We start from the raw sequence: 12961 nt of genomic DNA, 5'->3' as shown, positions 1-12961 counted from the left end.
CCCCCCCCATAAAGCCTTATGGGGTACACTGTCACAGCCATGATCCTGCAACTGACACTGTATGGGCACAAACTCCACCCATTTGCAGGACCTGGGTGTAAAAGGATAACAGTACAATACAGTGCAATATAGATTTGGCAGTAAGGCTAAGACAGGATTTGATAAACTTTGTAAGATAGAGTAATATTCACATATCCTTGCCCCCAAAGAAAGTTACACTATAGCAGAAACTCTCACCTCTAGAAACCTTTGTGTCTATCCTTCATTTGGTGCTGGGGGGAACCCAAGGCAGTCTTTGGGTCACATGAACCTTGCAGTGATAGAACGTCCTGATTTAGCAGAGGGACCAAGAAATTTAAACAAGAATTTCAGCACTGTTTTTTTTTTAGCTCTTTTCCTTGTGAAGATAACCTTGAAAATATACATTGATGCAAACTTATTGCTAGGGTTCAAGACATGTCACTGACTCTTCCTAAAGACCACAAGCTATTTGCTGTCCCCTGTTCAACTGTCTAGGTCTGGCCTTTGGATTCCTTAAAAATCAAGCCCCAAAGTCCCTCGAGTTTTGGGAAGAAACTCATCTGTTTTCAGCTGTGTGTGTGAGAGAGAGACAGAAAGCGCACGTGTGTGTGAGAGAGAGAGAGAGAGAGAGAGAGAGTGTGTATCAAGGGGAGTTGAGTATTGCCCCTAAGCCTGGATTTAATGATACTAGGACCACTGCCAGCTCCCACTTGGCTTCATGCAGCTGAGCTGGCTCCTCTGCGGAGCAGTCAGTGACACCTCTGGTCACAAGAAGGGGGAAGCTCAATAGCGTGACAAAGCCTTATGTACTATGCATGGGACAGAGAACAAGGGAATCCTGCATTTTCATCATGACTCTGGCACTGATGCACCCTGTGATCTTTGTCAAATCACTCAATCTTTCTGCCTTAATTTCCTCAGCTGTAAAGTGGGGGTAGTAATACCTACTCATGGTACCTAACAGGGTTGAGTGGGTTGAAGTAATTTTTTTAATTCATTTTGTACATGCTAAAATTCACCGGAATGTATACAAAACCCTCTATTGGCTGAAGGGGCCTCACTGCGGACAGACTTCCTGTTTATTTGGATATTTGTCCCTTGAAAAACTTTTTAAAATCTTGGCAGCCATGCACAGACTCCAGCACAAGCAGCTGGAGTCCATTTCTGCAGCAGTAGCTGGAATAAGACTCCCCCCTATGCAGACACACAATTTTCATAGTGTAAAACGTGTCAGTTAAGGATGGCATGTTCCCCCGCAAAATTCTCTTGCTAAGACCTGTGCATAGTGGTGTGACCATGCTGATCCATACTTGGTAGAGATTTTGGTGGGGGAGTGAAGGGAGTATGGTGGAAAACTGTTTTGCACACTGATCCAAAATATTAATGCTAGCTCTGGAGTGGGAGGAAGACATAAATAATATTTAAAAGGGAATCTGTTCCTATACCTTTAACAAGGGTTTCTTCAGCTATAGTGTATGTACTCAACCAAACGGGATTATTCTTTGCTTTCAGTCATTATGGGTTTGTTTGGGTTTTTTAAGTGGTAAGCGCTGTCATAGCTCTATAAAATAGATGGTAATTATCACTGTTCCAACAGTTCCCACAAATGTCTTTGTGCTGCTTTCTTTTTTCAGCCACTCTCTTCCCCCCTCGAGTATAACATACATGCCGTAAATTAAATACTTAGACCGGCCCCCTTTCCACTGGCTCGGCCCCCTTTGAAGTTGAACAAATGAAGGGTTACTACTCAGGCACTGGGAAAAAAAGAGAGAAAAAAAGGTTGATTAACCAGGGGCATGCATAATTTATATGTAGTTTGAGCATCCTGTGAAAATGGGCCAAAGATATTTTTATAAATTGGGCTCTATGAATTCTAAATGATCTTTAACATTTATTATTGCTTGAGAAGCTCTACCAAAGTGATGTAACTATTTATATATTCTGACTCAGTTTCCTTTCACCTAGCCAATTTGATTCTGAAGCTATTTCTTCTGCCAACACCTTTTAGTCTGTCTTCTCCTTAGACTGGTAGTGTACTGTACTCATCTTTAATGCTGTACTGTGTTTTGTTTGTTACAATAAAAAAACAGAGTTTGTGTTCTGTTTAGGAATGCTCGGTCTCTAATCTGAAATAGTACCCACTGCAAGAAAACTAGGAAGAGATGCCTTGCAAATTTTAATCTTATTACAGGTAGCATGTAGACTATACCATGAAAAACCCTGCATGTGCCTTTAAGAAACAAAAATTAATGCAAAGCTTATTACAATCCTAGTGGTTGCTAACGCTTTCTCTCTTCCACTGTCCAAGTGTCTGAATTTCAGCTTCAGATGAGTGTGGCCTGCTGGGATTTGAGCTGCCAGTTTAATTAGTGTTCAGTAATTTCAATAATGAGTGACAATTCATTGGGGCTTTTAGGTTGGTCTTCTGTTCAGAAGCAAATCAATAATCCACAGTTTTCCCCCTTCTTTAAAGACAAGAAAGTGGCATGTGAGTTACATCAGATGAGAGAAAATAAATGAGGAAAAGCACAAGTCCCTCAGTAACTTGAGAGGCAATTGGCTTTAATGGTGTGGGCAGCCTCCCTGGTTTGTTGATGTTATTGGATGAACAGAAAGGTCATTAGTATCTGGAAAAGGGCTCCAAAGATTCTCACAGTAAACAATTTGCCCTGGCTGTAACCATAGTGATTTGGGTAAATGAACACAGGTATACGGATTACTACTGTATTCCCTAGGCTGCCTATATTATTGCCTCAGAAGATATAAAAACAATTGAGGCTAATTGTATGAGAGTGAGTTTATTACAAACATAAATGGAAGGGGAAAAGAAACCAGATATATTGTTCAGAGCTTTTTTTATCTCTTAATTTTATATATGTGTGTGTACATATATATGGTGTATAATAGACACATACACACACACACGCAAGAGCAATGGAGATATACATACAAACACACACATATATATACATAGCTTGCATTCACTTTCAATATGAATTCATAGATGTGCTAAATTGAGTCTTCTTTTTCTAGGAGGAAGAAACTGTCCTTTGTAGATATGGTTTTGCTTGAATCTATGCCTCAATGCTATTTGAAGATAGAGGTTTCAGTAGATGGTCATCATACTCAAAAGTGAAATAAGAATGCCTCAACTACTTTTTTTTTTCTTCCTGGAAACTGAACAGAAAACAGTAGCTTGAAAGCTAAGAAAATGCATTTATTCCAGCTAAGACACTGGTATGATCTATTTTACCACAGTCAGTAGCTCAATAGTCACCTACATTACTGTTGGTATCCTGCCAGTATACAGTAGCTGCATTTTTTAAAAAAAAAAGTTGCATTGCTCTCTTTTGTTACAGCGACAAAGAACCAGTCTTCATGAGGTGGTGTGATTTGCAGTATACAAACCCATTAAAAAAACACAAATGAAATCCCCAGCTGGGAAGGTCAAGTCTAATGAGGTGGGCTGTGGTGAGGAGTGGTAACTCACAGCATCCCCCATGTAGGCCAGAGGTGATTCCAAGTGAACAGCTGCTTATAATTATTATAATCTGACACTTTTCATCCACCTCAGGTGCTATTTTTTTCTCACAAGAGAACAGATTAATTGTATATCAACTGATATACATAAAAAAGGATTTGATAGAAGGCTTAATAAAGTAACATTAAATAGGCAATCCCACTGAAATTCTAATGTGTATATTCTTAATTAAATTCCCTTGTACTGTACAGTAATTCAGGTGCAGTCTGATTCCTTTTTCCTCCACTGAATATAAAGTTTAAAATTATTGTTGCTATGAAACTGAAGGCAAATATGAAGGGAAAACCTGCAAACCTGACCCACATAGGCCCCTCCAATGGAAAAGAGAAAAAAAAACAGTTAATACCACAGCTCTCATTCTGCACTGTGTCTACATAGGCCCTCAGTATTCTAATGTTAAAGAATACGGTCTCCCATTAGAATTTCAATAGACCCCTGCTCCCAGGTGAAAAGGCAATATCCACATTAAAATGAAGATATTATTAAAAAAAAAGTACCATGTGCAGCAGTCTATTGACATCACTCTGGAGGGAAACTGTTGATTTAGAGGAGGATAGGTATCTGGATATGTGCTTAAATTGAACATTTAACAGTACCAGTTCAGCTGTTAATAGTATACATGAACTAAAGCGTTCAAACCAATTTTACAGTATGTCCTTAACACAGTAAAATATAAACCAATATTGCACATGGAAAGAAATATTCTAAGACTGCTTTCCAAATATTGCAAGAATATTATGAAATTGCATGGTTCATTTGGCAGTGATATCTTTCCAAAACCATGTTTAGCTTTATGTGCAATGTTTAATCATATATATTTAGTGCCAACTGCTGAAAAATGAGTGGAGCCTCATGATTCCCATGGCATTTCCTGTTGAAATGAATGAGACACTCATGGGGCTTACTAAAGATTTCACTCTGGGCCTACTGAGACCCTGCTATCTTTCAGTGGTTGGCACTGTGTGTTTAGTATATATGTATTGGTAATGGTGAACCTCAAAACATTTGGAGGTTTGGTTTGGTTTGGATTAGCCCCCATTAGATCAGACATTTAGCCAAACCATGTTGGTATAAAACATAACTAAACATTTTATGGAGTGTTTCACACAATTGTGACATATAGTTCTTTTATAGTATTTCCAGTTCAATGGGAATTTGACCTACATAAGAACTCCAAGAACAGGCTCTATTTCAAGAACTTTTTCCATGCAACAGGGAATATTTTATAGCTATTGCACTTAGAACAAGCACTATTTATATGTTATTGTAAAGGCCAGTATTCTGATCTCACTACATCAGTATAAATTCAGAATAATTCCATTAACCCCAATGAAATGACTCTGGGTTTGCAATGATATAATGAGATGTGGATCTAGCCTTACATCTCTTAGGAGCGTTTCAATAGAATAAGAATTTCCTCAAACCTTTGACCAAAACTCACAATTAGAGATTGGCCTGAATTACAGTTTTGAGATGCACATTCTGAACCAGACCCTAACTTCCAGAAAGTATGGAGGAGAAGAGTTTGAATCTGGTGTTCAGGTTCCCCTCTACTTAAATTATTTTTAATCATTACTATTATTTATTTCTATTATAATCATCAGTGTGTTAGGGGCTTTAGGAACATAAAGGAAGGCAATGCCCATACTCCAAAGGGCTTCTCATCTAAAACACAAATAGAGAGATAGGTACAATATATAAGTAAGGTTATCAAGGTAATAATGGCTCACATCTTGGTAACACAACCTTTTAATAGATAAATGGATTATCCTCAAGTACACACAAGCTTGTGATAATCAGCTGGTTAGTTCCCTGCAGGCAGCACAGGTGAAGTGGGGCTTCTGGAGGGTTTTGATGCACACAGGGTTTGCAGTCCATCTCAGAAATTGTATTCAGATTGGACCTATTCTCAGATTCTAAAGAATACAGTTAATAATTTGAAGGTGTTTGTTTTGTTCATTTTTCCATATCTCTTCAGTTCCTGGTTTGAGACAGGACTGGAAGCTGAGGTTTTGTGAAGTGTTATGATGGACAATTAGGATAACATTTCAGTAGCATTATATACCAAAATACCACAGGAAAGATTATTCTTGCTGTATTGCTGACTTTGATGGAACTTGCAAGAATGTTTGTAGACTTCCTGGATATGAAAAAGATATGGATACACCTCCAATCATTTGAATGCTTATCCAAACCAAACAGAACTTCCAGTTTATAGAGGTTTGTTCACAGAAGCTCCAAAGGGAGTTTATTCAGTATGGAAACTAGAGAATTGGGCTCACTGGGTCATTATTTTCCCCATGCCATATGTAAGGGAGTGGAAACTCTGTTACCTTCAACGTGCGTGTGCACTAGGTGTGGGGTGGGAAGCATTTTCCACCGTGAAAGAGTCAGGTGGTTTCACCCCTTATGCCCAAGCAACTGCCAGGTTCCAAAGGAGACAAGAGGCATCCATGTGGAGGCTCCTCTTTCCTGTTGACCTTGCTTTTGGACATTATTGGTCTAACAAAGATCCCCTAGACACAATTTCTCCTGAGCAGGGAGAAGGGGATGCATTGCATGGGGAGCGGGTACACAGTGAAAGTTAGTGTAGAGTGGGTATAAAATGCTACCATTCCTCTATATTTTATATCCAGTCTGCACTCATATGGCACATACCTAAATGACTATATGAGGTACAAGGTAGAGGAGAATCAGGCTCTCTGTCTTCTGTATCTCATGTCATTTCCCCCTTCAGGTTTAGGAAGGAAAATCTGGCAAAGAACTACTGGCCTCCACCCTTCCCAGCTGCCATCATGGAAAACCACAGGGCCCCCGTGAATCCACAAGGAAGCTGGGACCAGGCCTAAGGGGCAGCACTCCTCAGTAATGCATGCTTCCATCTACCAGAATCCACCAGGGCATGCTTGCTTATGCACACAGAAGCAGAGGGGAGCAATTTGCTTCTGTGAGCACAATGCCAGAAGCCAAATCATGATCCTACTCAAGCTAATTTTTCTGCCCCAAGAGTTGATTTTTACCTATGTATATTTTACACAATTACTATTTGAAAATAGAAGGCATTCTTTAATCAGACTTTACTACATTTTTCAAAACAAAATGGTGTAAAAATTATTTGTGTGTACTGCGTTAGCCTTCCTGTTCAGCAAAGATGCTCATATTTACAGTGATACATTCTGTCAGTGGGCCAGTGTATTGGTTTTCTATGCAATGCTACAAAAGTACTTCAGGTTGCAGTTTCAGTAAAGAAAGAACTAAGAAAAATTGAGAAAAATGAAGTACAGAATTGAGACAATAGTTTTATAGCTTTCTAATGTAATTCTCAAGGCAGGGATTGTTTCATCATATGTGTGTCTACACTATTCTTTGCATAATGGGGCCCTGATCCTGTTCGGGATTTCTAAACACGACCTCAATATGAATGTATATTAATAATGATAATAAATAGCTCCTTCTCTTGCTTTAACTAATGGTTAATAGGCAACAGTGGATTTTTTAAAACACATTTTACCTACTGGTTAATAGTGCAGAACTATTTAAGGATGTATAGCCATGTCTCAGCCAATCAGACTGTGTTAGGAGATCCAAGGATACAAAGGGTATTATGAAAGTTATACAGAAACATTTTAGAGCTGGGCAAAACGGCAAAACATTTTCTGTGAATATACATTTGATTTCTTTTCAATTAGTTTGTTTCTTCAAAGTGTACGTTGTACCCATTTAGTGTTTTCTTTGTGCAAATGTTCTAGACAATGCATTTTATTGAGATGAATATCAAGTTCAAATGGTTTGCTCAGATTGTATATTCAACTGCAAAATTTGCAGTTTGCATTGTATTGTGTAGTTAGATAAATCATCCAAATTACAGAACACCAAAAATACCACATGGCTTATGTAACTAACCAATGCTGTGTGAATTTTTCAATGACCTGGTCACAGACAATCTGCAAAAGGAGAATTATTCACTGAAAAATAATGAATAACGAATATCTTCAAGAAAATCCTGAGTTGCTCTAAGATAGTTCACAAAGAGAATAAAATGCAAAATTCATTGAGTACATTATTTGCTACAGACTATTTGACCAGCACTAGAATGTGCATACTATATTCTTTTAAGTTCGAGATTAGCCCACCCTAAAGCCCCAGAACTAAGTAGTCCCAATTTTTACATGTGTATCCAAGTGGGTCACAGTTCAGAATATAGCTATGAATTTCACAACTGCCTCCCTTTCCATAATGGGTTGAACTTGGTTCCAAAGAACCCTGAAATCTGAGCAGAAGTTAAAATCCCGATTCAAATGTTATGGCTTTGGCCCACCTCCCTTATGAACACCCACACAGTATGTAAATATACATTTCAGCAAGTAATTCAACAGCTATTCAGCCTTAATGGGCTCATTCATCAAAATCTATTAGGCTTTTCCCCCTGAAATTTTCCATCATTGCTACCATCGATGGCAGCAATACTGCATGTCCTAATGCAGATAAGGTGCTGGCGGCAGCTGGTGTTTCAACCACCATGATGTCTAAGCCTGCTCAGAGAAGGCTTAGATGAAATAGTGGTTAAATGTTGCCAGATACTGGTGCCCTGTCTATCCTTGAGCACCCATTGCTACCACTGGAACTGATGGTACCAATGGTGGGAAAATTTCAGGATAAAAGTTTAGAGTAGACCAGCTAACTCTCCCATGAAATGCAGAGACTTACCCCTTCACTTATCTCCTGCATCCAGTTTGCTTTGCTCCCTTATGCTGAATGCATCAACTATATGGGACATAGAAACTGCTGCCATCATCAATGAGCTAACCTAACTGGGTTCAAGACTGAGCTTGATAAGTTTATGGAGGGGATGGTATGATGAGACTGCCTGCAATGTCATGTAGCCTATCTGTGACTGGTAGCCGCAAATATCTCCAATGGCCAGTGATGGGACACTAGATGTGTCTGAGTTACTACAAAGAATTCTTTCCCAGGAGTCTGTCTGGTGAATTTTACCCACATATTCAGGCTCTCACTGATTGCCATATTTGGGGTCGGAAAGGAATTTTCCCTTGGGTCATATTGGCAGGGGTTTAGCCTTCTTCTGAAGCGTGGGGCGTGGGTCACTTGCCAGTTTAAACTAGTGTAAATGGTGAATTGTCTGTAACTTGAAGTCTTTAAATCATGATTTGAGGATTTCAGTAACTCAGTCAGAGGTGATAGGTCTATTACAGGAGTGGGTAGGTGAGGTTCTGTGACCTGCAATGGACAGGAGGTCAGACTAGATGATCACGATGGTCCCTTCTGGCCTTAAAGTCTATGAGTCTATGAGCTGTCTGCTCAGATTTTTCTGTAAGCATATAGTTAAAGTAACCATGGGAGAACAGCAATTAGATGAGAAGAGGCCCTGATTCAGCAAAGCATTTAAGAATGTGTTTAAAGTTAAGCAAATTCTTAAATGCTTTGCTGAATCAGAGTCTAAGGGAGGTCACATTTAGCTATTAAATATTTTCAGGCAGTTGGGATAACAAATGGGATGAGTGGGAAACTGAAGCTGAGGTGAAGGTTGGGTGTAAAGGGAAAAGATCATTATTGTTTTTAATTATTGGAGATCAGAGGAGGAATCTCAAACAGGGAGAAAAAGAACTAAGGGCAAAAAACAGGTAAAGTTAAATCATGGCTCCAAATGTGATGGGAATCTAAAGCTGGGGGAGAAAAGTAAAAGAAAAGTTGACTGTCTCTATTTTAAACATCTCCTCACAAGAAGTATGGGTGGAATTTTGCCACTGTAAGGACAAGGGCAAACACAAAACAATACTTTTGAAATCCATCACTTTAAAATATCAAATAAGCCCATTCCCTCTTTGGCACAACATCTGAGACTGAGCATCTCAAAACATGGTTAAATGGATGAGAATATATTTTAAAGTGACAAACAACAAATCACTTTAATTAAATGTGGGGACTCCTTTTTCTTAAATAGAAAAAGAAAGAAAATTTGTCTTCCAAAGTCCTCACAGCTGAGCTATGTGCAGAAAATATGTAGGTTGTGTTTATTCTTGGGAGCAGAACTCCACTATGTATTTCTTTGATTATGCCCATACAAGATGATAGTTTTTGGATATCAGTAACCATTGCTGTCCTCTAAATTGGACTGTTATAATAAATTAAAATGAAAGTTGGGGTTAGTGTTGTATCAGGTCATTTTAATTACATAACATGGCCATTAGAATCTCCATCCACAAATTGGCCACAACATAGGTAAAATTATCAAATTACATTATTGGAGTAATATTAAAATCATGTGAGCAGGTTTTAAACCCCAGTAGTTCATGAACTTTTTTTAATATCTGCCAAGTCGAACAATGGGACCCTTTTCAATCCCCTAGTGAACACCTATTAAAACCACAATTTACAACTCTACATATCATCTAACGTGTTAACCAGGTGTTCCAGTGTTATTGTTTGAAATTCTACCTAGGTTTAAATCAAATGAAGAAAAGCCAAAAGTCCAATTAAAATCCCACATTGCCTCTTTATAGTGTGTAGGTGAAAGACATTTGTTATAGATTTAATGGCAGAAATCTCATAAAATTTTAGGCCATCCTCTTTTCTTCCCAGTTTCCTATTTCTTACTTAGATTCTCACAGCTTACTGGCATTTCCTGTTCTTAACTGTAGAAAAAAAGTAGAATAAATCTAGGAATTTCTGGCTTAATTTTAGTAGCATCCTGGACACTCTAGCTGAATTTGACAATTGAGTGTTGTCATGGGATATTAAAATCCTGCACTGGGCCCATTTAAGCTATTATTTCATAGGCTGTCCCTTAATCAGTTCCATCCCTCTGCTATGTGCTCTTTGCCAATGTGTCTATTTTATTTAATAGTTCAGTGACAACAAATTTATGTTGCTAAGCTCCAAAAAGTAAACCTTACCAAAATACCTCCCCAAACTGCCTTTACAGACATCCACCAAGGTAATATGGAATTCAGTTGTCTTCACTTGACCATAATTACTTCCAGACCCAAACTGCCTATCTTTGTCTTTGGATATTTTTCTCATTCCACCCCATACCCAAAATAGTAGTGTTACTTTACATTTATGGTTTTCTACTTACATTTCACTGTCACTTGCCCCTCTTACCTTTGATTTTAGCAGACCTTGACATTTAACTATAATGCCCTAGTTCTCCCTCCGAATATATGTTTTCTCCTTTGTTTAACAAAAGACTTGGGTTTTCAATGCCCAATACAACAATTTAATTTTCTTTCCTTGAGAAAATTCTTTCTTTTCTTAAGAATTAAAACAGAGACAGTGAAAAAAAATTAACAGTTGTCTCGTTAATTTGAAATACATTGAATAATATGATAAATTAGAACAAATATTTGTACAGAATTAGTTGCTGGCAAAAAAAAATGTGTCAGTTACAGCACATCTGTTCTCTTTTAGGCTTTACTTAAGAAAATAATTCTTGCCAGACTTTTACCCACCCATAATAATTACACAATTTTTACAGATGTAGTTTGTAACAGCTTCACTTTGGTCCAAAACCTTTAATACAATTTGCAATGAATTTACTTCTTGGCTGGCACTTCATTATGTTTTTGCAATAAAGGGACTGAAGTAAAGTCATTTGTTTCCAGCTCTGCACCTTTTACTAACATTTTCATAAAAAAACCCTGCTAGGCTAGAAATGATTGTTGCCATCATCACTACTGTTACTATTGCGACTACTACAAGTTTTGCATGAGGACTTTTAGTTTGGCACTCACCCTGGGCCTGTTTTCTTTATTCTTAATTATCTGTTCTTTGGGAGCACTAGGCTGGAGGAAAGGGTACTCATGCACATCCAGCTGCAAATGATGAAAGGTGTGATTTCCACCAATATTTAAAAAGAATAATACTAATTATAGGCCCTAACTACAAGATTTGGATCCAGATAGCTCCACATGTCAGGGGTTCTTAGGATTGAGGTTTGGTTTGGCCAGTTAGGATGCAAATTTATATCCAACATTCAGGCATGTTCCGATCCAGGCTTTTGGTATAGGCCAATCTCTAATTATTATAGTATGACAGCCAGTGTCACTGTTGTTAGAGGCTGACTTGCATTTAGACTGATATACAACACTTTTATCAATCAGATGTAAGCATTTTCTCTTACTGGAACTTGCCATGAAATACTTTGTCCATAGTACAAATGACTTCTGATTTCTTTTAATAATGAAGAACAATATTATTGTTTTCTACCACAAGGAGTTAGAAAGTGTTTGGGTTTCTTTTTTAGTCAGAAATGGCTACCCTTATTCATACTGAACAGTATCTTCCTCTGTGAGAAGTCCCAGTGAAGTCAGTGGGCCAGATCCTTGGCCCCTGCTAAAATCCCTTTGTGCTACCAGATGTGAAAGCAGGTCCATAAAGCATTTAAGGCAGTTGAGGATTCCTCTTGTGCGTGAAAAGCTTAAGATGTCATTAAGTCAGAGTAGCTAGCTATATATCACTCACTCCCCCGCCCCTCCTCTCCCAGCCAGCCTGGGCCAGAGGTTACTCTAACTTGTGCTGGGTGCCAGTTCAACACCTAAACAACTACTCATCAAACAGGAACTCAGTGCAACGGAGGATTCAGTCCAGAGGAGTAAGGTCACTCTCAACATGAGTAAGAGGGGGTGCAGAATCAGGCCCAATGGGAGTACTTATGCTGTACAGTAATACCCAGCATGAGAGAGAACGACAAGCCAAATTGGACCTAATGGGATTACCTGGGGAGTAAGGTAATACCTCAGCATGAGGAAGGGCAGCAGAATTTGTGACAGTGATTTGAAATGTTTTTTGGCCTTCAATGCTAATAATTGCGCATATACACTTAGAACCATTATGGATCTATGCCATTATGACTTTGTTGTTATTACAATTCATGGCATAAACTGTAGCCACTCTCAACTGCTATATGCAACAAGGCCAATTAAGAGTAACTGAAATGGCTGAATTTAGCAGGGCCAGTGACATGAAAATGGGTTCAAAAGAGCAATGCCCTACATCACATATCAATGGCAGTTGGCACACTCGTTTTTAATATTACCAGTTAAACATGCATTGGAGATTTAAAAACCAGCATTTGAGTAATGAGAATGGTTTGACTTAAACTTATAAAAGCGAGTAAAAGGTGACCTGCAAATGCATTTAAAAAAAATAATGTATTTTAAGATTTACCTGCTTTTCTTTTAGAGCTCCCAAAAAGTCCAGATCAGCTACAGACCTCAAACTTTTACCCAGAGGAATGGTATATTGACCATAGAATGCAGATGCAGCCTGCAAACCACCTCCCAGGGACAGGTAAGTTTTATTTACAATATTACATAATTATTTCCTTGTGATTAAAGCTACATTTATGAAATTCAATTTTAAAAACCACACAGCATTCTA

The 12961-nt window shown here is 38.3% G+C and overlaps 1 long non-coding RNA gene across 1 annotated transcript in view; it reads left to right on the top strand.

The window, feature by feature from the left end:
* The window catches only part of LOC112114044, a 39816-nt gene that overhangs the window by 3043 nt on the left and 23812 nt on the right, over positions 1-12961 (top strand). The window contains exon 2 of the long non-coding RNA XR_002908716.1: positions 12764-12871. This is a non-coding gene — a long non-coding RNA (uncharacterized LOC112114044). The remainder of the gene's footprint in view (positions 1-12763; positions 12872-12961) is intronic.

Source organism: Terrapene carolina, unplaced genomic scaffold (assembly GCF_002925995.2).
Source record: "Terrapene carolina triunguis isolate 2854851 unplaced genomic scaffold, T_m_triunguis-2.0 Scaffold95, whole genome shotgun sequence".
NCBI classification, from domain to species: Eukaryota; Metazoa; Chordata; order Testudines; family Emydidae; genus Terrapene; species Terrapene triunguis.
Note: the sequence above shows the minus strand (reverse complement) of the source record. Positions and strands in the feature narration are given on the sequence as shown.